The sequence below is a fragment of the Oryx dammah genome, unplaced genomic scaffold (assembly GCF_014754425.2).
Source record: "Oryx dammah isolate SB20612 unplaced genomic scaffold, SCBI_Odam_1.1 HiC_scaffold_16, whole genome shotgun sequence".
In the NCBI taxonomy this organism is placed as follows: Eukaryota; Metazoa; Chordata; class Mammalia; order Artiodactyla; family Bovidae; genus Oryx; species Oryx dammah.
Genome location: NW_024070200.1, coordinates 66,275,011 through 66,302,488, shown reverse-complemented (window position 1 = coordinate 66,302,488; position 27,478 = coordinate 66,275,011). Strand labels below are relative to the sequence as shown.

The window sequence follows — 27,478 nt, the reverse complement described above, 5'->3', positions numbered from 1 at the left end:
AACACACAGACTCCAAGGGCAGACTGTACTTCTATCCCCTTGCCCTGCTCTATTATTTCTCAAGCACTGACCACCTTCAACACAGCACATCATTGATCGTCTGTTTTCTCTTTGCAAAAAATAGATCTTCACAGGTAGGAATTTTTATTTATTTTTTGTTGTTACTGTTAACTGGGGTATCCTGAGTGCCCACAGTTGTGCCTAGCACCTAGTAGGTGCTTAATAAATATTCCATGAGGACAGAGTGGATGACTTATAAACAACAGAAGTTTACTTCTCATGGTTCTGGAGGCTGGGAGTCCAAGATTAAGGTGTGGGTGGAATCTGGGTCTGCTGACAGCCTGCATCCTGGTTCATAATCTGCACCTTCTTGCTGTGTCCTCACATGGAGGGGCTGAGACATCTCTCTGGAGCCTCTTTTATAAAAATCCAATCCCATCCCTAAAGGTTCCATCCTTATAGTTTAATCACCTCCCAAAGACCCCACCTCCTAATGCTATTATGGTTAGCATTAGGGTTTAGCATATGAACTTTGAGGAGAGATAAAATTCAGATCATAGCAGTATGAAAATATAATCTGAGTTTGGAAATACCTTCAGACACTTTGGCCGCACCAAGAAGGATCCCCATCCAGATGTGCTCTGCTCATGGCTCAGGCTGTGATGGGCTTTGTGACTGCGGCTCAGAAGCAGAAGCCAGTGGGGATGACAGACAAGGACATGGTTACTCTGGTTTCCACTTAGTTCATATTCATGGTGTGGCTGCATCCCTTGAAAACACAGGATGGTGAAGTTTGTCAATAACTTAGATTCCTGGGCCTGGCCATCTACATCCCACTTCCATCCAACAGGATGGCACAATAACACCCAGTGCTTCCTGAAGCTTCCCCCTGCTCGGTGATTCCTTGTCCTTCCTCTCCGTTAAGACCTGTTTCCTGTTCTGTATACTGTTAAATGTCCCTTAAGGAGTCAGTCTGTCCCTGCTGTCTTTGGAAGACTGGGAGGATAGGAGCAAGGCCAGCGTCGTGAGGTGGGGCATATGGTGAGGTGGGGCATAAGAGGCAGGGAGCACCTCCTGGACCAACAAGGAAATAGAGCACAGAGGCACCCCCTCCCCAAGAGCAGCAGGAACCTTCAACCCCTGACTGTCTCAAATGCAGGGGTTGCCCTCTCTAGGGATGGTGCCTAGTGGATGTCACACTCCCTCCCTCGCCCCTGCAAAACTGAGAAGAGTGAAAAGCTACCTCCAAACACAAAGACAGTCCTTGTGGAGTCCTCACCACATAGTGTCACTTTTCCCCAGAAGTGGGCTGAGTTTCTGGGATGGCTCAGGAGAGTGACTGTGCTCATCCCAGCCCAAACCCATCTTCAGGGACCTCCTGTTGTAGCTTGATATAGGCCACAGTGGAAGTATTTACACCACAGAAATTGGCAGATGCTATACATAATCAGAGCCAGTTTCCCAGAGAGTCCCAGTTAAAAAAGCATGTAAAGTTATGGCCATCTCTGCACAGTTGCTACATTACAGTGGAGTGACAGTGAAAGGCATCCCCATAGTAATTCCCCCAGGTCACAGATACAGACCAGGATTCTGATGGACAAATCGGAATCTGTATCTAACTCTTTACCAGGTTTGTAATTATTATTCCAAAGCAAAATAATCTTTTAGCTGCACAGCACCCCTTCATCTGGAAACTTGGAAGATTTTTCCTTATTGAACTGTGTATAATTTTCCCAAGTTAAATGTATTTCAATAAATGTGTATTAGAATAAATTCCTAAGAGAGTAATTCCTGGGCAGAGGGTATAAACATTATCAAAGTTCTAAATACATGTGATCAAATTGCTTACCCAGAAGCTATCAACATATACACTCTCTTTGCAGTCAGCCCAATTCACCAATGCCTTTCCAGCTCTTGTAATCAGAACAGAGAGAACATTTTTCAGCCACCTCCGTTCATTCCTGGGCAAGCTCTGCTTTCCAATTAAGCTGGATAGATTCTGGGAAACCAGCAGATTCTGTCCCTCTGACCTCCGTCTGCTCCTCTCCTTCTGTGTCCCTCCCATATAGAGGCTGTCCCTGTCTCTCTTCTGCCCAACTCTCTGTCTCTCTTCTGTGAGTGCTGCAGGAAACCTCACATGTCACAATAGGCTGCAAAATAGAAATGTACAGATGTAAACTACAATATATAAAATAAACAAAAGTGAGGCCCTCAGGATGGCAGAGAAGACACAGAGATCCCCTTCCTTCCTACAAATACACCAAAAATACTTCTGCATGTGGAACAGCTCCTACAGAACACCTCCTGAATGCTGGCAGACTGTCAAAATGGTGAGATAATCTCCACATAACAGGGTAGGCTAAAGAACTTAAAAAAAATAAAATGAGAGAGAGACAAAGGAATCCAGACAGGACCTGCACCTCTAGGAGGGAGCTGTGAAGGAGGAAAATTTTTTGCACACAAGGAAACCCCCTCACTGGTGGGGACAGGGGGAAGGTTCAGAGCCTCAGAGGAGAGTGAAGCAACAGGCATGTTGAGAGCAAAGCAGAGAAAATTCTGCACAGATGTTGGTGCCAACCAACACCCCTCAGTATGAGACATTTGTCTGCATGCCTGCCAAGGTGGTGGGGGCTGGGTGCTGAGGCATAGACCTTGGAGGTCAGAACCCAGGAAGATGATGGGGATTGACTGCTGTGAAGACAGCCTGGGGATGTTAACATAACATACCTGAGGGAATCCAGGGAAAAGGCTGGGCTTGCTGGACAGGCAAGAGATCATTGTCTTGGGGTGCATGGAAAGGGTGGGCCAGCCCAGGAATCTCTAACTCCATGCACTCGCAGACAAAAGGGTACCATCTACATAGGCTCCAGAGGCGATGCAAACCTTGGCTGCTATCTGCAAGTTCAGAAGTGGGCAAGACACCTGCTTCAGCTGCCACAAACCTGTGAGCAAGTGCAGGTCACCACCCACAGCTTCCCAGAAGCCTGCAGCCTGGCACTGCTGAGCATCCCTCGGTCCAGGTACGACTCCCCCAGGAGAACACAAGGCCCACCTCAAGCTGTAGCAACTCCCTGGAAGTCTCTGCCACCACAGGCATGCCCCACACATTCCGACTTGGACTGTCGTATCTCTCCCTCTGCCTGGCCTGAATGAGCCACGGAGCCCCAGGCTTTCAACCTTCTCATCTGGGTGGGGAACAGCCATCAGAGGACAGCACACAAAGAGAGGCAGGTCCAAAACTGAAACTGAGTTCTGGAAGTGTGACCAACGAAGAGGAATAGTCTCACGTGCAGCTGCAGGAGCAACAGGTCAAATTCACGCAATTGGCTTGGTAACCTCTACGTCTACCAGCCGTGTGCTTGTTCGCTCAGTCTGTCTTGTCCAACTCTTTGTGACCCCATGGAATCCAACCCGCCAGGCTCCTCTGTCCATGGGATTCTCCAGGCAAGAATACCGGAGTGGGTTGCCATGCCTCCTCCTCCAGGGGATCTTCCCAACCCTAGACAATATGTGTTCTCACATTTGAGGCTATGAACTTTGGGGGCAATTGCAGATTTTGGAGTCAAGCACAGGCTGGCATAAGGCCAGATCAGAGCCTGAGCTGGCCCCACGTTGTGCACAGCAGGTCCAGAGACCTTCCAAGAAATACTGAAGGACTTCCTGGGTAGGCTAAGGCTCACTGTGGGGGTAAGGGCACTGCCAGCTGAGGCCACAGGAAAATATTCTTCTTGCTACTACTCTCTCTATGTGTATGTTTCCATTCTACTGATGTTCTTTTTAATTATTCTTTTAATCTTTATTTTATTTCCATTTTATTTCTTATGCTGTAATTTTAAAATATATTTAAATTTTACTATTACTACTGTACATTTTTGTTATATTGCCTTTTCCTATGTTTTTTCTTTTATTATTATTATTTTTTAATTTAATTTTTTTACTTTTTTCTTTTGTTTGAATCTTATTTTAACTATATTTTATATTTTTCCTATTTTTACTGTACTTCTTTGATATTTGGTAACTTTTCCTTTTGTTTCCATCTCTCTTCTGTTTTTAGATTTTTTCCTTTTCATTGTATTTTTGCTTGCTTTATGTTTTCTCTGCCCTTTTTTAGTTTGTTTTCTGTGTTTGATTTCCTCTTCATTTTTTGTTTTTGCTAGTTTAGTTTTTAGTTTTGTTTCCCTTTATGGGTTGTCTTATTAATTTGATTACTCTCTTCTTATTTCCTCTTTTTTCTTTCTTTCTTTCTTTTTTTTTTTTCCTCTCTTCTTACTTTTTCTGAGTGTATTTCTTTGTGTGTTTTTGGCTATTTAGTTTTTCTCTTACCATTTGTCTTGGGGTTTTCTCTCTCCACTTTTTGTTTGTTTGTTTGTTTGTTTGCTTGTTTTTTTTTTTTTATTCCTCCTTTTCCTTTGTGCTGTGTGGCTTGCAAGCTCTTGGTGCTCTAGCCAGGGGTTAGGTATGAGCCTCCAAGGTGGAAGACCCGAGTCCAGAACGTTGAAGTGCCAGAGAACTCCCAACTCCACAGAATATTAATTGGTAAGAGCTCTCCCAGAAGCCTATATCTCAATACTAAGACCTAGATCTCAACAGCCAGCAAGATCTAGTGCTGGATGCCTCATACCAAACAACTAGCAAAATAGGAATGCAACCCTGCCCATTAGCAAAAAGTCTGCTATACTAAGCTCATAGACAGCCCAACCCAAAGCACACCACTGGATGCAGCACTGCCCAACAAAGAGACAAGATCCAGGTCCATCCACCAGAACACAGGTACAACTTCTCCCCACCAGGAAGCTCACACAAGGCTCACTGGGGGCAAACACCACAAGCAAGAGGGACTATTACCTTGCAGCCTGCAGAAAGGAGACCTCCAAACAGTAAGTTAAACAAAACTAGAAGATAAATAAATATGCAGCAGGTGAAGGAGAAAGGTAAAAATCCATGAGACCAAACAAATGAAGAGGAAATGGGCAGTCTACCTAAAAAAAATTCACAGTAATTATAGTAAAAATGAACCAAAATCTCAGAAATAGAATGGAGGCACAAATAAATAAAATGGAGGCACAGATTAAGAAGATACAAACAATATTTAACTAGGACTTACAAGTTGATCAGTCAGTTCAGTCACTCTGTCGAGTCTGACTCTTTGTGATCCCATGGACTGCAGCACGCCAGGCCTCCCTGTCCATCACCAACTCCTGGAATTTACTCAAACTCATGTCCATTGAGTTGGTGATGTCATCCACCATCTCATCCTCTGAGATGTATGAAACTAAATAACAAATGATCATTGATGAACAGCACAGCAACTAAAATAAAAAATACAGTAGCTGTAACAAATAGCAGAATAACTGAAGCAGAAGAGTGGATAAGTAAGATGGAAGATAGAATAGTGAAAATAACTGAAGCAGAGTAGAATAAATAGAAAAGAATGAAAAGAAGTGAAGACAGTCCCAGAGACCATTGAGACAACATTAAGCACACCAACATTCAAGTTATAGGGGTTCCAGAAGAAGCAGACAAAAAGAAAGGGTATAAGAAAATATTTGAGGTGATTATACTTGAAAACCTCCCTAACATGGGAAAGTAAATAGCCACACAAGCCCAGGAAGTCCCACACAGGATAAACCCAAGAAGAAAAATGCCAAAACACTTAATAATCAAACTAACAAAAATTATACACATATAAAAATATTAAAAGCAACGAGGGAAGAGCAACAAATAACATGCAAGGGAATCCCCATAAGGTTAGCAGCTGACCTATTAGAAGAAACGGTGCAGGATAGAAGTGAGGGCAGGATATACTTAAACAGATGAAAGGAAAAATCCTACAAGCAAGATTATTTACCAAGCAAAGATTTAATTCAGATTCAATGGAGAAGTCAAAAGCCTCACAGACAAATGAAAGAGAATTCAGCATCACCAAACCAGACTTATAACAAATGTTAAGGAACATAAGAGAAGGAAAAGAAAAGGACACGGAAGAAAAGGAAAAGACATGAAAAAACAAACCCCAAACAATAATGTAAATGGTAATAGGATCAATTGTAAATATACATACACCCAACATAGAACCATATATAAGTTAAATAAGCAGGATGACAATATACAGCCTTGACATACTCCTTTTCCTATTTGGAACCAGTCTGTGGTTCCATGTCCAGTTCTAACTGTTGTTCCTGACCTGCATAGAGATTTCTCAAAAGGCAGGTCAGGTGGTCTGGTATTCCCATCTCTTTCACAATTTTCCACAGTTTACTGTGATCCACACAGTAAAAGGCTTTGGCATAGTCAATAAAGCAGAAAGAGATATTTTTCTGGAACTCTCTTGCTTTTTCAATGATCCAGTGGATGTTGGCAATTTGATCTCTGGTTCCTCTGCCTTTTTTAAAACCAGCTTGAACATCTGGAAGTTCACAGTTCATGTACTGCTGAAGCCTGGCTTGGAGAATTTTGAGCATTACTTTACTAGTGTGTGAGATGAGTGTAATTGTGTGGTATATTGTCAAGGCTGTATATTGTCACCCTGCTTATTCAACTTATATCCAGAGTACATCATGAGAAACGCTGGGCTGGAAGGAGCACAAGCTGGAATCAAGATGCCCGGAGAAATATCAATAACCTCAGATATGCAGATGACACCACCCTTATGGCAGAAAGTGAAGAGGAACTAAAAAGCCTCTTGATGAAAGTGAAAGAGGAGAGTGAAAAAGTTGGCTTAAAGCTCAACATTCAGAAAACGAAGATTATGGCATCTGGTCCCATCACTTCATGGGAAATAGATGGGGAAACAGTGGAAACAGTGTCAGACTTTATTTTTTTGGCTCCAAAATCACTGCAGATGGTGATTGCAGTCAAGAAATTAAAAGATGCTTACCCCTTGGAAGAAAAGTTATGACCAACCTAGATAGCATATTCAAAAGCAGAGATATTCCTCTGCTAACAAAGATCCATCTAGTCAAAGCTATGGTTTTTCCAGTGGTCATGTATGGATGTGAGAGTTGGACTGTGAAGAAGGCTGAGTGCCGAAGAGTTGATGCTTTTGAACTGTGGTGTTGGAGAAGACTTTTTTTTTTTTAAGGTTTCATTTTTATTTTATTTTATTTTTTTACTTTACAATATTGTATTGGTTTTGCCATACATTGACATGAATCCACCACAGGTGTACATGAGTTCCCAACCCTAAACCCCCCTCCCACCACCCTTCCCATATCATCTCTCTGGGTTATCCCAGTGCACCAGCCCCAAGCATCCTGTATCCTGTATCGAACCTAGACTAGTGATTCATTTCTTACATGATAGTACACATGTTTCAATGCCATTCTCCCAAATCATCCCACCCTCTCCCTCTCCCACAGAGTCCAAAAGTCTGTTCTTTACATCTGTGTCTCTTTTGCTGTCTCACATATAGGGTTATCATTACCATCTTTCTAAATTCCATATATATGTGTTAGTATACTGTATTGGTGTTTTTCTTTCTGGCTTACTTCACTCTGTATAATTGGCTCCAGAGAGTCCCTTGGACTGCAAGGAGATCCAACCAGTCCATCCTAAAAGAGACCAGTCCAGGGTGTTCATTGGAAGGACTGATGCTGAAGCTGAAATTCCAATACTTTGGCCACCTCATGCGAAGAGCTGACTCATTGGAAAAGACTCTGATGCTGGGAGGGATTGGGGGCAGGAGGAGAAGGGGACGACAGAGGATGAGATGGTTGGATGGCATCAGCGACTCGATGGACATGAGTCTGAGTGAACTCTGGGAGTTGGTAATGGACAGGGAGGCTTGGCGTGCTGCGATTCATGGGATCGCAAAGAGTCGGACATGACTGAGCGACTGAACTGAACTGAACATAGAAGCACCTCAATACATAAGGCAAACACCAACAGCTACAAAAAGAGGATTTGACAGTAACACAAAATAGTGGGGAACTTTAACACCCCACTGACACCGATGACAGATCATCCAGACAGAAAATTAACAAGGAAGTGCAAGCCCTAATGACACATTAGACCAAATAAATTTAATTGATATCTACAGGACATTCCATTCAAAAGCAGAAGAATACACTTCTCTCTCAAGTAAACATGGAACAATCCCCCAGACAGATCACCTCTTGGGACACAATTCAAATCCCAGGAAATTAAAGAAAATTCAAATCATATCCAACATCTTTTCTGACCACAATGCTATGAAATTAGATATCAATTACAGGGAAAAAAAATCTATGAAAAACACAAATGCATGGAGATTAGCAATATGCTTCTAAATGACCAACAGGTTACTGAAGAAGCCAAAGGGGAAATAGTGAAGTTGATCAGTCGTGTCCGACTCTTTGCGACCCCATGGACTGTAGCCTATCAGGCTTCTCCATCCGTGGGATTCTCCAGGCAAGAGTGCTGGAGTGGATTGCCCTTTCCTTCTCCAGGGGATCTTCCCGACCCAGGAATCAAAGCCGGGTCTCCTGCATTTCAGGCAGACGAAATTTCAGGCAGATGCAAAGGGGAAATTAAAAACATACCTAAAAACAAATGACAACAAAACATGATGACCCAAAACCTATCAGTTCAGTTCAGTCACTCAGTTGCCTCTGACTCTTTGTGACCCCATGGACTGCAGCACATCAGGCCTCCTTGTCCACCACCAGCTCCTGGAGTTCACTCAAATTCATGTCCGTTGAGTCACTGATGCCATCCAACCATCTCATCCTCTGTTGTCCCCCTGTCCTCTTGCCTTCAATCTTTTCCAGGATCAGTGTTTTTCCAAGGAGTCAGTTCTTTATATCAGGTACCCAAAGTATTGGAGTTTCAGCTTCAACTTCAGTCCTTCCAATGAATATTCAGGACTGATTTCCTTTAGGAGTGACTGGTTTGATCTTGCAGTCCAAGGGACTCTCAAGAGTCTTCTCCAGCACCACAGTTCAAAAGCATCAATTCTTTGGTGCTCAGCTTTCATTATAGTCCAACTCTCAAATACTTACATAACTGCTGGAAAAACCAGAGCTTTGACTAGACAGACCTTTGCTGGCAAAGTAATGTTTCTGCTTTTGAATATACTATCTCCGTTGGTCATAGCTTTTCTTCCAAGGAGCAAGTGTCTTTTAATTTCTTGGCTCCAATCACCATCTGCAGTGATTTTGGAGCCCCTTCACCCCCCCCCCAAAGTCTGTCACTGTTTTCATTGTTTCCCCATCTATTTGCCATGAAATGAGGGGGCCAGATGCCATAATCTTAGTTTTTTGAATGTTGAATTTTAAGCCAACATTTTCACTCTCCTCTTTCACTTTCATCAAGAGACTCTTTAGTTCTTGTTCAATTTCTGTCATAAGGATGGTATGATCTCCATATCTGAGGTTATTGCTATTTCTCCTGGCAATCTTGATTCCAGCTTGTGCTTCATCCAGCCTGGCATTTTGCATGATGTACTCTGCATGTAAGTTAAATAAGCAGGGTGACAATAACAGCCTTGATGTACTGCTTTTCCTATTTGGAACCAGTCTGTTGTTCCATGTCCAGTTCTAACTGTTGCTTCTTGATCTACATACAGGTTTCTCAAGAGGCAGGTCAGGTGGTCTGGTATTCCCATCTCTTTCAGATTTTCCACAGTCTGTTGTGATCCACACAGTCAAAGGCTTTGGCATAGTCAATAATGCAGAAGTAGATGTTTTTTTCTGGAACTCTGTTGCTTTTTTGATGATCCAGTGGATGTCAGCAATTTAGATTTCTGGTTCCTCTGTAATTTCTAATTCCAGCTTGAACATCTGGAAGTTCTTAGTTCACGTACTGTTAAAGCCTGGCTTGGAGAATTTTGTGCATTACTTTACTAGCATGTGAGACCAGGGCAATTTTGCAGTAGTGTGAACATTTTTGGCATTGCCTTTCTTTGGGATTGGAATGAAAACTGACCTTTTCCAGTCCTTTGGCCACTGCTGAGTTTTCCAAATTTGCTGGCATATTGAGTGCAGCACTTTTACAGCATCATCTTTTAGGATTTGAAATAGCTTAACTGGAATTCCATCACCTCCACTAGCTTTGTTCCTAGTGATGCTTCCTAAGGCCCACTTGACTTTTCATTCCAGGATGTATGGCTGTAGGTGAGTGATCACACCATCGTGAGTATCTGGGTCATGAGGATCTTTTCTGTATAGTTATTCTGTGTATTCTTGCCATCTCTTCTTAATATCTTGTGCTTCTGTTAGGTCTGTACCATTTTTGTCCTTTATTTTGCCCAGTTTTGCATGAAATGTTCCCTTAGTATCTCTAATTTTATTGAAGAGATCTCTAGTCTTTCCCATTCTATTGTTTTCCTCTATTTCTTTCCAATTGATCATTAATCTCAAAGCCTATGTGATGCAGCAAAAGCAGTTCTAAGAGGGAAGTTTGTAACAATACAATTATACCTCAAGAAAGAAAAAAGCATAAAGCAACCTAACTTTACACATAAAGAAACTAGATAAAGAAGGACAAAAAACCTCAAAGTTAGTAGAAGAAAAGAAATCATTAAAAATCAGAGCAGAAATAAATGAAAAAGGAGTGAAGAAAACGCTAGTAAAGATCATTAATACTAAGAGCTGTTTCTTTGAGAAGATAAATAAAATTGACAAAGCATTAGTCAAACTCAACAAAAAAGGGAAAAGACTAAAATCAATAATATTAGAAAAGAAAAAGAAGTTACAGCAGACCACGCAGAAATAAAAGGATCATAAAAGACTATTATGAGCAACTATATGAGAATAAAAATGACGACCTGGAAGAAATGGACAAATTCTTATAGAAGTACAACCTTCAAGACTGAACCAAGAAGAAATAGAAAATATGTACAGATCAACCGCAAGCACTAAGGTCAAGACTGTCATCAAAAATCTTCCAACAAACAAAAGCCCAAGACCAGATGGCTTCACAGGTGAATTCTATCAAATGTTTACAGAAGAGCTAACACCTATCCTGCTCAAATTCTTACAAAAAATTGTAAAGGGAGGAGCACTCCCAAACTTAATCTATGAAGCCACCATCATGATACCAAAACCAGACAAAGATGCCACAAGAAAATTACAGACCAATATCACTGATGAATGTAGATGGAAAAATCCTCAACAAAATTCTGGCAAACAGAATTCAACAACACATTAAACTGGACAATCAACATAATTAATTGGGGTTTATTCCAGGAATTCAAGGATTCTTCAATATACACAAATCAATGCTTGTTATTTAATAATATACCATATTAATGAATTGAAAAATAAAAATCATATGATAATCTCAATACATGCCAAAAAAGCGTTTGACAAAGTTTAATACCTACTTGTGATTTTTTTTTAAGTCTCCAGAAAGTAGGCATAGAATGAGCTCACCTCAACATAATAAAAACCATATATGACAAATCCATAGAAAACACTATTCTAGATAGTGGAAAACTGAAAGCATGTCCTCTAAGATCAGGAACAAGACGAGGGTGCCCAGTCTTGCCACTGTTATTCAATATAGGTTTGGAAGTTCTAGCCATGGCAAGCAGAGAAGACAAAGAAATACAAGGAACCTAGATTGGAAAAGGGGAAATAAAACTTTCACTGTTTGCAGATGACATGATACTCTACATAGCAAACCCTAAAGATGCCACCAGAAAATTACTAGAGCAAATCAGTGAATTTAGAAAGGTTGCAGGATACAAAATCAATACACAGAAATTCCTTACATTCCCATAGACTAACAACAAAAAAATCAGATAATAAAATTAAAGAAATAATCCCATCCACCATTGCAGCAAAAATAATAAAATATCTATGAATAAACCTACCTAAAGAGACAAAAGGTCTGTATGCATAAAAGTATAAGACACTGATGAAAGAAATCAAAGATGACACAAACAGGTGGAAAGATATACCATGTTCTTGAACTGGAAGAATTAATATTATGAAAATGACTATACTACCCAAAGCACTCTACAAATTCAATGCAATCCCTATCAAACCACCGATGATATTTTTCACAGAACTAGAACAAAATATTTTGTAATTTGTATGGCAACAAAAGACCCTGAATCACCAAAGCAATCCTGAGAAAGAAATGTGGAGCTGGAGGAATCGATTTTCCTGACTTCAGATTATACTACAAAGTCACTGTCATCAAGACAATATTGTACTGGCACAAGAACAGAAATATAGATCAATGGAACGAGATAGAAAGCCTAGAAATAAACCCAAGTATCTATGGGGACCTTACCTTTGACAAAGGAGGCAATAACATACAATGGAGAAAAGACAACCTCTTCAAAAAGTGATGTTTGGAAAACTAGATGGTTACATGGAAAAGAATGAAATTAGAGAACTTCGCAACACCATACACAAAAATAAACTCAAAATGGATTAAAGACCTAAGTATAAGAACAGAAACTATAAAATTCTTAGAGGAAAACATAGGCAGAACATTCTTTCAATATAAATCACAGCAATATCCTCTATGACCCACGTCCTAGAGTAATGGAAATAAAAGCAAAAATAAACAAATAGTTTTACTTAAACTGAGATAGAAAACAGATTTTAATTAAACTTAAAATCTTTTGCACAGCAAAGGAAGCTATAAGCAAAATGAATAGATAGCCCTCAGAATGTGAGAAAATAATTACAAATGAAGCAACTTACAAAGGATTAATCTCCAAAATATACAAACAGCTCATGCAGCTCAATATAAGGAAAACAACCCAATCAAAAAATGGGTGGAAGACCTAAACAGACATTTCTCCAGAGAAGACATACAGCTGACCAACAAACTTATGAAAAGATGCTCAGCATTGTTCATTATTATAGAAATGCAAATCAAAACTACAATGAGTATACTGTATTGGTGTTTTTCTTTCTGTCTTTTGGACTCTGTGGGAGAGGGAGAGGGTGGGATGATTTGGGAGAATGGCATTGAAACATGTAAAATATCATATAAGAAACGAATCGCCAGTCCAGGTTCAATGCATGGTACTGGATGCTTGGGGCTGGTCCACTGGGATGACCCAGAGGGATGGTATGGGGAGGGAGGGGGAAGGGGGGTTCAGGATTGGGAACACGTGTATACCTGTGGTGGATTCATGTTGATATATGGCAAAACCAATACAATATTGTAAAGTAATTAACTGCCAATTAAAATAAATAAATTTGTATTAAAAAAAAAAAACCTACAATGAAGTATCATCTCACACCAGTCAGAATGGCCATCATTAAAAAATCTATAATAATTGCTGCAGAGGATATAGAGAAAAGGGAACCCTCCTGCACTGTTGGTGGGAATGAACAATGATACAACCACCATGGAAAACTATATAGAGGTTTCTTTAAAAGCTAGGAACAAAGTTACTATATGACCCAGCAATCCCACTACTGGGCATGTACCCTGAGAAAACCACTATTCAAAAAGACACAGTACCCCAGTGTTCACTGCAGCACTATTTACAATAGCTAGAATTTGGAAGCATCCTACACGTCCATCAGCAAATGAAAGCATAAAGAAATTGTGGTACATATATACAATGGAATATTACTCAGCCATAAAATGGAACGAATTTGAGTCAGTTGAAATGAGGTAGATGAACCTAGAACCTGTTATACAGAGTGAAATAAGTCAAAAAGAGAAAAACAAATATCATACATTAATGAATATTATGGAATCTAGAAAAATGGTACTGATGAAACTATATGCATGGTAGAAACAGAGACACAGTCATAGAGGAGGATGGTCTTATGGACACAACAGGAGAATGAAAGGGTGGGACAAATTGAGAAAGTAGTGCTGACATATACACCACCATATGTGAAACAGATAGCTAACGGTAAGCTGCTATATAACACAGGGAGCCCAGCCTGACACTCTGTGATGACCTAGAGGGGTGAGATGGGAGTGGGTGGGAGGCAGACTCAAGAGGGAGGGGAGATATATATATATGTACTTATGGCTGATTTGCGTTGTTGTGCCAGCAGAAACTGGCACAACATTGTAAAGCACCTATCTTCCAATTTTAAAAAGTAAATTACAAGGATTTATTGTACAGTACAAGGAATATAGCCAATATTTTATAAGAACTATAAATGGAGTATAACTTCTAAAACACCTTTCTGTTTTGTTGACAGAAAACCACAAAATTCTGAAAAGCAAGTATCCTTCAATTAAAAATAAAGAATTTAAAAAAGAAAAAATCATAAATAGCTATGCTATACACCTGAAACTTATATACTACTGTATATCAACTATACCTCAATATTAAATACAGATAATTTTTTAAAGTAAAATAAACAAGCTATAAGGAGGTGATGTATAGTACAGCACATATAGCCAGTATTTTATAATAACTGTAAATGAAGTATAATCTTTAAAAATTTTGAATCACTATATTGTATACCTGAAACTAATATTATATTGGAAATATGCCATACCTCGATTTTTAAAACTATGGGAACGGGTAAACTGGTGAGGGAAACGTGTGATCTTCATTTTGATGGGGCTGACACATAAGAAATATTTCTGGTGACAAATCTCCTGACTCATTCATTGCAGGAAATGGTGATTCCAGCACACTCAGCAAACAAACCCTGAAGTACAATGCTCTTCTGTTCAAAGCTCAGAGATGTCTCTGGAGACTGCCCAGCACCCTCCACCTACTCCAGCACCTACCCTTACACATTAAGTGAAGGTGGCAGACATCTGCATCTCTGCCCAAGGCTTTCTCTCATCATCCCTCTGGCACGGCATGGGTGTACCACTGGAGGGCTGTGATGGGTAATATCCTAGCCAGAACCAGCCTTCCAAGGTTCTCACCTTCAGAAGGACCCTGCTCTGGGTTGAATGCCTTTCTATCCTTGTCATGAGATTAGAGTAGCTCTATCCTTGGGCTTTTGTAAGCGAAATTGATGAGGCCTGAGCAGAGGAAATTCCCATGGCATATGTAATCCAGACTTGTTCCTTGCTTTCCCAGTTTCCACAGAGCTCTCCCAATTGCCCACAAGCCCAGAATTTAGGGGTCCAGGATGCCAGGAGAGAGTAAGTACAAGGGAAGTGTGTCATGTCCCTGACTGAGTAAAGAGGTGCCAACAGTCCAAGAGGTCACATTTTCTGATCACATCACAACTTGCTTCTTCTGCAGAGAGCAGATTCAGGAGCAACTAGGGAACCAACCTTATCACATCCTTTCTTACTCTTGCTACTTCCCCATATTAGCCAATCGATTACGCTGACAGTGAAGAGCCAGAAGGAAATGGAAAGATATGCCAACCCACCACTCCCTTGGGGCCGTCTTTATTCACCAGTGAGCCGAAGGTAGCCAGTGGAGAATGGAAGAAATGGATGAAATAAAGCCAGATGAGTTAGTTTCATGTGGCCACCACTCTGGTAAGAGATATAAATGTATTGTCAACTACCAAAGACAAATTGCATAATTTTGATGATTCTGTATGAGTTAAATGCTGATATTTGCATTTAAAGCCTTGCATAGGATAAAGATGAACATTAAAATTTATGGTAATAATTTACAATGCCTCCTCACCTCTTGGTTGCAATAACTTTGAGGTATCTTTTCCACTGTGGGTAGAGATCCCTATTGAGATAAGCACCAGCTGTCCCTGTGATTATTTGTTTGATTATACCCCACTCCCCACTCTCCCACCCTCTACCCTGGAGACTGTCTTTCCTCCCTTTTGACTTCCCCACCCCCTAGCAGTCAACTCCTCAAAACACTACCTGCATTTAAATCCTTGAATCAGGGTCTCTTCCACAAAATCCATGAAGAAATGTTTCTCTACACAAGACTTCTGCAGGGATGTCATCTCTGTAATTTTGCTTTGGCCAGTAAGTCCTTGACAAGCCAATAGATAGATAAATTTGGTGTATGTCTTCTCAACTCACTTTGGAGCTTACTGTAGACCAGACAGGCCAGGACTGCAGCATTTTTTGAAAGTTTGTTGACATTTTCAAGGAAATGTTACGTTGCTAGTTTTAGAAGTAGTGAAGTCTACATTCAAAATATTTGTGTGTGTGTGAATGTCAGGAAATCCTAAAATAAATACCCTTTCATCATTTCATCACTTTTTGGAACTTGTAAAACACCTGAAAGACTGTTAGCCTCCTGAGGCCTTGAACTTCAATGGACGTAGCCAAAGTAAACCAGTTCGGTTCAGTCACTCAGTCATGCCCAATTCTTTGTGATTCCACAAACTGTAGCAAGCCAGGCTTCCCTGTCAATCACCAACTCCTGGAATTTACTCAAACTCATGTCCATCGAATTGGTGATGCCATCCAGCCATCCCTGTCGTGCTCTTCTTCTCCCACCTTTATTCTTTCCCAGCATCAGGGTCTTTTCCAAGGAGTCAGCTTTTTGCATTAGGTGGCCAAAGTATTGGAGTTTCAGCTTCAGCATCAATCCTTCCAATGAATATCCAGGACTGATTTCCTTTAGGATGGACTCATTGGATCTCCTTGCAGTCCAAGGGACTCTCAAGAGTCTTCTCCAAAACAATAGTTCAAAAGCATCAGTTCTTCAACACTCAGCTTTTTCATAGTCCAATTCTCACATCCATACATGACTACTGGAAAAACCATAGCTTTGATTAGATGGACCTTTGTTGGCAAAGTAATGTCTCAGTTCTTAATACACTGTATAGGTTAGTCATAGCTTTTCTTCCAAGGAGCAAGCATCTTTTAAATTCATGTCTGCAGTCACCATCTACAGTGATTTTGGAGCCCAAGAAAATAAAGTCTGTTACTATTTCCCCATCTATTTGCCATGATGTGATGGGACTGGATGCTATGATCTTCGTTTTTTGAATGTTTGGTTTTTAAGCCAACTTTTTTACTCTCCTCTTTAACTTTTATCAAGAGGCTGTTGAGTTCCTCTTCACTTTCTGCCATAAGAGTGGTGTGATCTGCATATCTGAGGTTATTAATATTTCTCCCAGCAATCTTGATTTCAGCTTGTGCTTCAACCAGCCTGGAGGAATTGGAGAATTCCATCTCTTGAAGGATTTTCCACAGTCTGTTGTGATCCACACAGTCTGTTGGCCACCTGATGCGAAGAACTGACTTATTTGAAAAGACCCTGATGCTGGGAAAGATTGAAGGCAGGAGGAGAAGGGGATGACAGAGGATGAGATGGTTGGATGGCATCACTGGCTCAATGGACATGAGCCTGAGTAAACTCTTGGAGTTGGTGATGGACAAAGAGGCCTTGTATGCTGCAGTCCATGGGGTCACAAAGAGTCGAACATGACTGAGTGACTGAACTGTAGAGCTCATGATGAAAGTGAAAGTGAAAGTCGCTCGGCTGTGTCCAACTCTTTGTGATCCCTATGGACTGAATTCTCCAGGCCAGAATACTGGCATGGGTAGTCTTTCCCTTCTCCAGGAGATCTACAAAAGATAAAGAGATCTCTCTGGCCTGTGTCTATCATGGCACAACAGGTCACCCCACATTTAATACAGGCTCTGCTTCACTTTTTTCAGCTTTTCTCAGCTGAGAAGCTTCCAAATTGGAAAAGGACTATGTCAAGGCTGCATATTGTCACCCTGCTTATTTAACTTATATGCAGAGTACATCATGCAAAATGGTGGGCTGGATGAAGCACAAGCTGGAGTCAAGATTGCAGGAATAAATATCAATAACCTCAGATATGCAGATGACAACACCACTCTTATGGCAGAAAGTGAAGAAGAACTAAAGAGCCTCTTGATGAAAGTGAAAGAGGAGAGTGAAAAAGCTGGCTTAAAACTCAACATTCAAAAATGAAGATCATAGCATCCACTCCTATCACTTCATGGCAAATAGATGGGGAAAATGTGGATACAGTGTCAGATTTAATTTTCTTAATCTCCAAAATCAATGTGGATGATAACTGCAGCCATGATTTAAAAAATACTTGCTTCTTGGAAGAAAAGCTATGACCAACCTAGACAGCATATTAAAAAGCAGAGACATAACTCTGCTGACAAAGTTCCATATAGTCAAAGCTAGTTTTTTCCAGTAGTCATGTAGGGATGTGAGAGTCGGACCCTAAAGAAGGCTGAGTGCTGCAGAATTGATGCTTTTGAACTGTGGTGTTGGAGAAGACTCTTGAGAGTCCCTTGGACTGCAAGGAGATCAAACCAGTCAATCCTAAGTGAAATCAACCCTGAGTATTCATTTGAAGAACTGGTGCTGAAGCTGAAGCTCCAATACTTTGGCCACCTGTTGTTTTGAGCTGACTCATTAGAAAAGACCCTGATGCTGAGAAAGATTGAGGACAAGGAAAGAAGGGGGTGACAGAGGATGAGAGGGTTTGATGGCATCACAGATTCAATGGACATGAGTTTGAGCAACCTCAGGGAGATGGTGAAGGACAGGGAATCCTGGCATGCTGCACTTCATGTAGTCACAAAGAGTGGTACACTATTGAGCAGCTGAACAACAACAGCAACAAATATATAATCCCCAAATTCCTAATTTAACCCTCCCACTCACCTGTCTCCTTTGGGAACCATAAGTTTGTTTTCTATGTCTGTGAATCTGTTTCTGTTTTGTATATAAGTTCATTTGTGTTTTTTAGATTCCACATATAAGTGATATCATATGATATATGTCTTTCTCTGACTTACTTCACTTAGTATAATCATTCCAGGTCCATCCCTGTTTCTGCAAATGGCATTATCTCATTCTTTTTTATGGTGGTGGTTTAGTAGTTAAGTCATGTCTGACTCTTGCGACCCCATGGACTGTAGCCTGCCAGCCTCCTCTGTCCATGGGATTTTTCAGTCAAGAATACTGTGGTGGGTTGTCATTTCCTTCTCCAAGAGGTCTTCCCAACCCAGGAATTGAACCTGGGTCTCCTGCATTGCAGGCAGATTCTTTACAGACTGACCTATGAAGGAAGCCCAACTTTATCCATTTATCTGTCAATGTAAATTTAGGTGCTGTACTCTTCTGAGATTTGACACCTTGGCCTTGCCACATGGTTTAACAACCACCCTCCTCCAAACTTGCTTTATCCCTTGTGTTAAGTGGAGAACCCGCAGTCCAGCCGTAGACTCTGACCACCTTCCCTGCACTCGAGTTTCACAATCAGGGCCCTGCTCCAGCAGCACCTGACCCTTCCTTGCAGAAACGTGAGGACTTGGACATGTTGGCTGTAAGGTCCATCTCCAGTGCAAGTGAGTTGTGACTTGAGCTGACTCTTCCAGGCATTTTCCTGAACCTTTTTAGGTTGAAATTAATGGCTGATGATTTGAAAGTCATCCCCAAAGTGCAGCCTAGTGGGATGAGCAGACACAGCCCTCCCCGTCACCGTTCAGATGGGCTCCCTGCATGCTCTGAAGCTCATTCTCTCACACGAAGTTCATTTCCTTAGCAGGCACTCCTGCCTTTCACTAACCTGTCTGTGGCAATTTGGAAACATTCCAGCTTAGAAAGAGAGTTATTTATGCTTCCCTGTGGGTTTAGGGCAGAGATGGGACCAGGCAGCAGGGATGAGAAATGCTTCATCTAGTAGTCCACAGCAACTCTCACGAGGCAATGTAGCAAGAGAAGACAAAGTGTTTTTCTGTTCTGTGCGAAAAGCCCGTCTATGGACAAGAAGGGTGTGGAGAGCTTGGTGGAAGCTGGATGCATCTGGGGAAAGTATGTCTGGGTTCAAGAGCTTAGGAAATGCACCATTCCATGTCCCCTGCTGTGTGCCAGGCTCTTTACTAGGACTTGGGAATGTAGCGATCACAGTGACAAGCCTTGTAGGCTTCTCAGTCTGAGACAGTCAAACTTACAGATGCATATGAGCAAGCACGTATCTTAGGAATATGAAATACAGTACTGAGGAAGGGACTGCTATGTCTACCCAGCACTCTGCTCATTTAGATTCTTTGGCCCTAAGCATAAGCACTCCCCTACTTCCTTTATTTAAGGATCAAAAATTTATATGCATTTGATTGCACTCATGTGAGATCACTAGAATAGTCACATTCACAGAAGGAGAAATCAGCTAGTGGTTGCCAAGGGCTGGGAGAGCAAAGAATGGAATTTGTGTCCAATGGGGATGAATTTCAATCAGAAAAGATGAAAACTTTTGAGAGATGGCTGGAGGGGGTGGGTGTACAACAGTGTGAATGTACTGAAACTCATTACAGCATACACTTTAAAATGATTCCAATGGTAAACTTTATGATATATGTATTTTGCCACAATTTAAAAATAAAAAATATATTCTGTACACGGGGATGACCCAGAGAGATATTGTGGGGAGGGGGGTGGGAGGGGGGTTCATGTTTGGGAACGCATGTACACCCGTGGTGGATTCATGTCAATGTATGGCAAAACCAATACAGAATTGTAAAGTTAAAAAAAAAAAAAAAGCTGTGGGAAAAAATAAAACATTTTTTAAAATTTAAAGAGGAAAGAGTGATTTTCTGAGGTGGTAAATCTGCCAAGACCATGATCAGATTGCCCTGACCAGGTCCAGGCTGGCAGCAAGGCTAAGCTGTTCTGTGCCTGGGTGTGGGCTCAGTGGCATAGACATCAGGCTTGTCAGTCTGTCTTCTCTTCTTTCCAGAGAGTCTCGGCCACAGCCAGCTGCCCAGCTCCTAGGGGTCCTGCCCACTCTGAAGCCAAGGTCTCTCCATCCTGGCCTGCATGTTGGCAGCAGACCCTTACCAGCTACTGGGGCCCACAAGCTTCCTGTTCACCTGCTGCTGGCAGGTGAACCAAAAAGGAGACTCGGGACTCTGAGTAAATGGGAAATTGCAGAAAGGGTTAAGTGAAGAATTAAAGTGGTTTGGCAATGTGGGTTGAGATAATGAGCGTTTTAGGGTTTGGCAGCATTGTGTTTTCTTGAGCAAAGACTCAACATGGTGGCTGAGGTCACTTTCAAGGACCAACCTAGTGCAGTTGCAAGCCAAGCACAAGTTTGGTTAGGACTCTTAGCACAGCATTAGAGCAAATACTTTGTGCTGTCGGGAGTTCACAGTTCACAGCTGAGAGCAGCTGTGGTGGATGATGTCTCATTGGAAGGTGCTGCGAAGTGGAAATGTTTCCTTTCACACCTGGATTCTTCTTGAAGCTGCTTCCAGGGAAATAGTCTTACAGGGTTCTGACTACAAGTTCTATGTGAACCATCTTGGGAAAGTAGTCACAGGGATACATACTGGAAAACAAGGGGCTGGTAACTCACAGTAAGCAAAGTGTAAAAAGGGACAATGTCTAGACCTGAGAAGGGGACAAGATGGTCTATAGGACTGAAGGTGCTGCGCAGGGGCTCACTGAGGGTCTAGCTGTGAAGGGCACAGCAAAAGTCATTTGGAGTCTGTGTTTACTTTTTTTAAACTTCTTTTTAAAATTTAACTATAGATGATTAAAAGACCCTTGTTCCTTGGAAGTTCCTCAGACAGTCCCTGGTGAGCTCCACAATTGTTGCTGCCTCATCAGCACGTGCGTGCTCAATCGTGTCCAACTCTTTGCGACCCTGTGGACTGTAGCCTCTCAGGCTCCTCTGTCCATAGAACTCTCCAGGCAAGAATTCTGGAGTAGGTTGTCATTACCTAGACAGCATATTAAGAAGCAGAGACATCACTTTGTTTTTCCAGTAGTCTTGTACACTCGGTGAGAGTTGGCCCATAAGAAAGTTGAGTGCCAGAGAACTGATATTTTCAAACTGTGGTGCTAGAGAAGACTCTTGAGAGTCCCTTGGACTGCCAAGAGATCCAACCAGTCCATCCTAAAGGAAATCAACCCTGAATATTTATTGGAATAACTGATACTGAAGCTGGAGCTCCAATACTTTGTCCATCTGATTTGAAGAGCTGACTGATTGGAAAGGACCCTGATTCTGGGAAAGATTGAAGGAAAAGGAGAAGGGGACAACAGAGGATGAGATATTTAGATAGTATCACTGACTCAATGGACATTAATTTGAACAAACTCTGGTAGATAGTGGAGGACAGAGGAGACTGGCGTGCTACAATCCATGGGATCACAAAGAGTCGAACACAACTTGACTGAACAACAGCAACAAATAGGTGATTTATTATATTGTGTTAGTTTCAGGTGTACAGCAAAGTGATTCAGTTATGTGTGTGTGTATATATATATATATATATATATATTCTTTTTCATTATTGTTACAAAATATTGTTCCCTGTGTTATACAGTAAGATCTTGTTGTTTATCTATTATAAATATAGTAGTGTATCTCTCAACTGAGCAACTTTCACTTCACTTCACATGTATATATTGGACTTCCCTGTGGTTCAGCTGGTAAAGAATCCACCTGCAATGCTGGAGACCTGGGTTCAATCCCTGGGTTGGGAAGATCCCCTGGAGAGGGGAAAGACTACCCACTCCAGCATTCTGGCCTGGAGAATTCCATGGACTAGTCCATGGGATCGCAAGGAGTAGGACACGATTGAGCGACTTTCACTTCACTTCACTTCAGTGTATCTCTTAATGTGTCTGTTATTTTTAAACTCATAATTTGTCCTTTCCCTCCTCACTTTCCCCCTTGGTAGCCATGTTTGTTTTCTCTGTCTGTGAGTCTGTTTCTGTTTTGTAAATAAACTTGTTTGCATTATTTTCTTAGATCTATTTGTCTTTCTCTGTCTGACTTATTTCACTTGTATGATAATCTCTGGGTCCATCCATGTTTCTAAAAATCACAGCATTGCATTCTTTTTTATGGCCAAGTAGTATTCCACTGTATATATGTACCACATCTTCTTTACTCATTTACCTATCCATGAACACTTGGGTAGCTTCCATGGATTTACATTTGAGCTCATGGGACAAACGTATGATTCAGCATTTCCCTGTACTCACCATTTGTCATCTGCTTCACTGTGATTATATTGCAAAAAAGGCTTCTCCCACTTTTACTTTGCTTAGAATCCAACAAACGCTTTTGTGAGTCAACTGTAAGGAACTTAATCAAGGAAGCATAAAACCGTGGTTCAGGGCACATGGATACCTCTGAACAGGCCTGGGAGTGTCATTTGCTGTGTCCCAGGACATGCCCTGCATCCTTCCTTCTTTCATCTTAACTTCTCCTACCCATTGTCTGCTCCTTCCAACCTGGCCATCCTCCCTGACACTCTTCATCACTGGCTCCTCCGATGTCTGAGAAGGGGACAGACAAGAAGAAGGAAGGCCTCGCTCTATAGAGAACAGGGATGGGAGACTGGAGAGAAAAGCCCAGAGCAGCAGCTCCGGCAGAAGGAAGCGGAGCTTGGGGCTATGGGAAAGGGAACCCACAGTTGAGGGATAGCATGGGGTGGGTACAAGTGGGTGTACATGTCTTTGGTTTCAGGTACAGAGACTGAGGGTGGAGTGGAGAACAGCTGAATTCAACTCTGGGGTAAAATGACCATAAACCCTGGGGCATGCATGCGAAACTTGGCTTCAACAGAAGCAGTATTTGCTTTGCCCATCTGGTGTTACTCAATGTTGTCTGTGGCCTTGTGCCAGCTCTGCATGACCTGTCTGGCACTCTGGATCACTGGGTCACCTCTGTGGCCTCAGCTCATGGCTGATGACATGAAGAGCTGCCCCCAAGGAAGTGATGACTCTGTAAAGTGCCAACACTGCAGGAAGGTGGCTTTGAGCCCCAGCCTCATCCAGCAGTGACTGAGAGGCGGATTGCAGGCTCACAACATCAGCCATCTTCCCTGCCTGTTTAACTGACTAAGTAGTAGGGTAAGGCCTCCAGCACAGGGCAAGGGACAAAGGAGGAGACATAAGACTCTAAAGGTTAAAATACTTTGAGATAAGCACAGTCTGGACACAGTTTAGTTCTCTTAATTCCCTTCTTTCCCTCCCCAAGGTGGTATGACTTTAGGAAAACCCTTCAAACTTACATTGCTGAAGTTTCAGAGAAAACTATTTCTAAGAAGACTTCATAAATATGAATGAGGATACCGGGTGAACGCTCTTGCGGTCTCCACAGACTCACAACCTGCATCTATGAACAGTTGTGGAGCAAAAGGGTGTGCCCACTCTTCCCCCCACCGCCACCTCCAGCCAACCACTGCCCTCTGCAGCTTGGTGCAGAGTTTCTCTTCCACTTCAGAATCAATGTCACTCCAGGTGTCCTGAGTGGCACAAATCTGAAACCTGTAGTGTGAGCAGCTAGACCGTGGCCTATGAGGGGATGCTGCTGTATGATGATTCCCTCTCTGAACAACCAGTAGTCAACAGAGGATCATCATCATAAAGGAACAAAATGTTAATGAATGAAATAAAAATGTGTCGGCCTAGGTGGTTATACTCTCTGACTCCTAGGGAAAACATGAAAACTTTGAGAATACCTTCAACTTCTGGATGAAATGGTGAGGGCATGTACGTGGTAGTGAACCATTAACTTTTGCTTTATGATTTTTTCTTTTTTTACTATGTCACTTTTTACTAGAAGTATGCTTTGTTAAATTAAAAATAAAATAAAGGCAATTGGAAGAGAGAAAAATGACGTCAAATTTTTAAAAGAAAAAAAGAAGGAAAGGTGAGGTGACATGATTATGAATTGCCTAGGGAGGAAGATTCTCCAGGCAAGAACTTGGAGGACAGAGGATCCTGGTGTGCTACAGTCCATGGGGCACAGAGTCGGACACAACTTAGCTGCTTCTGAACAGCAGCAACAAGGAGGACGGCGGGGACAACCAGAGACCTGAGGGCAACCTCACCTGGAGTGAGTCTGTGGCTTCCAATCCAAGCTACAGAATGCATTTTGCAAAGTTGCATAGGTTCAGCACAGAGGTGGTCTTCAAGACAAGCTTGTCCAAATTTCGAGGTATGAAACCTCATGATCCTCACTATCTCAGGATTTGGGAGTTCCCAACACAGCTTGGCAGCCCCATGTGAACACTCAGCCCTTCTCCTAGGCAGCCTCCGAGAGCACAGCCAAGGTCACACAGTGACCAGAGAGCTCGCTGGGGCCAGACCATTCCAATGGCAGCAGCAAGTGGACCTCCTCTGTACTGGCTAAGTGGTACCATTCTTTGAATAAATTGTATTTGTTTCTTCTTAAAAGAGAAGTAATTGGGTGCTGAAACTTATAAATGAGCTGGGGGAAAAGTGTGGGTTCACCTGATGACTTGGGGCCCAAAAACATTAGCCCTGTCTCCTACAGCATGTTAGCCACTGTTCCACAGCTAAGGCAAGTAATCCGGCCTCTCTGAGATCTCCTGGTCAAAGTGGCTTCATGATACTTTCTCCTTCCTGAGGTGGGCGAGTCAGGCCACAAAACTGACTCTTCTGTTGGCTTCGCCCACTGCAGAAAACAGTATGATTTTTAACCTTAATTAATTATGTTTTAAATTATTTTTCTCCCACCTCCCACCCCATATCATCTCTCTGGATCATCCCCATGCACCAGCCCCAAGCATCCTGTATCCTGTATTGAACATAGACTGGCACTTCATTTCTTACATGATAGTATACATGTTTCAAAGCCATTCTCCCAAATCATCCCATCCTCTCCCTCTCCCTCAGAGTCCAAAAGTCCGTTCTATACATCTGTGTCTCTTTTGCTGTCTTGCATAAAGGGTCATCATTACCATCTTTCTAAATTCCGTATATATGTGTCAGTATACTGTATTGGTGTTTTTCTTTCTGGCTTACTTCACTCTGTATAATCGGCTCCAGTTTCATCCATCTCATTAGAACTGATTCAAATGTATTCTTTTTAATGGCTGAGTAATACTCCATTGTGTATATGTACCACAGCTTTCTTATCCATTCATCTGCTGATGGACATCTAGGTTGTTTCCATGTCCTGGCTATTATAAACAGTGTTGTGATGAACATTGGGGTACATGTGTCTCTTTCAATTCTGGGATTCAGGATTGGGAGCTTGTATACACCCGTGGTGGATTCATGTCAATGTATGGCAAAACCAATACAGTATTGTAAAGTACAGTAAAGTAAAAATAAAATTTAAAAAATAAATAAATAAATTATTTTTCTTTCTGAATACCGATGTAATATCTCTTGAAAAAATTCATGGGGAACAATTTATGTGAAAAAAATTCTCCCGTGATCTACCCACCCAGTAATAACCACTGTTCACTTTGGTTTTCTGCACACACATATTTATGTATTTGAGCATATTTGAAGATAAACAGTAGCTGACAATATAGCAACTGCTTTCCTAAACTTGGCTCTCACCGGGCAGCATGCACTTTAGTATGAATGATCTCACTGTTCACTGTATAGAGCTGGGAAACAGAAAAAAAGGCTCAGAGAGGGAAAGAAACTTGTCTCACGCAACCAAAATTCCCACCCAGGCATATTACCAGGCTTTCAACACTTGTAACCTGTCGTCACTGGTGTAGTTTTTGTCTCCCACCCAACAGTGGAGCAGCCACTCCTCTCTAAGACTGTGGACTCATGGAATCCGTGAGTAGGATGAAGAGCTAGGAGGCTAGAATTTCCCCCCTCCCAGCTCCATGTAAGAATCTGGGTGTCGTTAGCAGGGCAGAGCCACTTTGCATTGCCTGAGTGTATGTGTTCATGTGTGTGTCACTGTGTGTGTGGGTACTGTGAGGTTTCAGTCCAAATATTCTTCAGCCCCTTGATAAGAAGGAAGTTCTTCCCTATAGCGTGCTCATCACTGGTGGCTGGATCTGTCCTCTGTGATATTTTGAGATGAAGAAAGAGAAACGGCATGAAAATAAGGAAAGGACCAGTTTTCCATCCAGGCGCTCTTAGGCGGGCTTCCTTGGTGGCTCAGCGGTAAAGAATTCCCCGGCAGTGCAGGAGCTGCGGGAGACGTGGGTTTCCTCCCTGGCCGGGAAGATGCCCTGGAGGAGGGCATGGCAACCCGCTCCAGTGTTCCTCCCTGGCGAATCCCCGTGGACAGAGGAGCCTGGCAGGATCAGTTCATAGGGTCGCAAAGAGTGGGACACGACTGAAGTGACTCAGAATGCAGGCACGTTCTGGTAAGTACTGTGGAATCCCCTCCATGTGATGGAGGAGTCTCACTCTAGAACAAAGCCAACCACTCCTGCCATGGATCCTGGGCTGTGCTGCTTGGAATCCCTGCATCGAGGCTCACTGCCTGACCTCAGGGGGGCTGAGGGCAGTCGGCTTCTAGCCTTCAGCCCCTTGGCAGCAGGGCCTCCCAGCTCGATGGCTCCCCAAAAGCCTCACCCCGCTGCACAGCCCACTTCCTGCTGCAGGTCTAGGCCCTGCCACCTCCTTCCCTTTGGGATGACAACGACCTCTACAAGCCCAGAGCACCCAGGACCGCTGCGCTGCTCGGCTTCTTGTCATCCCGGCTCCTCCTCATCCCAGCTCCTCCTCTCCTGATCCAGCTTCCTGTCTCTCTTGCACAGGCTATGCTCCCAAAGGTTTTCCCTATCTGACTCTACCTCAGAGCTGGCTTCCTGGGAATCCAGCAGCTATAGACATCTATCCTAGAAATGAGGAGGAAATACTTTTTTTTTAAACTTATTTAATTTATTAGTTGGAAGCTAATTACTTTACAATATTGTAGTGGTTTTTGCT

General features: G+C 42.2%; 1 pseudogene; it reads right to left on the bottom strand.

Moving 5' to 3' along the window:
* Nucleotides 1-27,244, bottom strand: part of LOC120875382 — a 43,661-nt pseudogene extending 16,417 nt beyond the window's left edge.
* Between the last annotated feature and the right edge of the window lie 234 nt (nucleotides 27,245-27,478).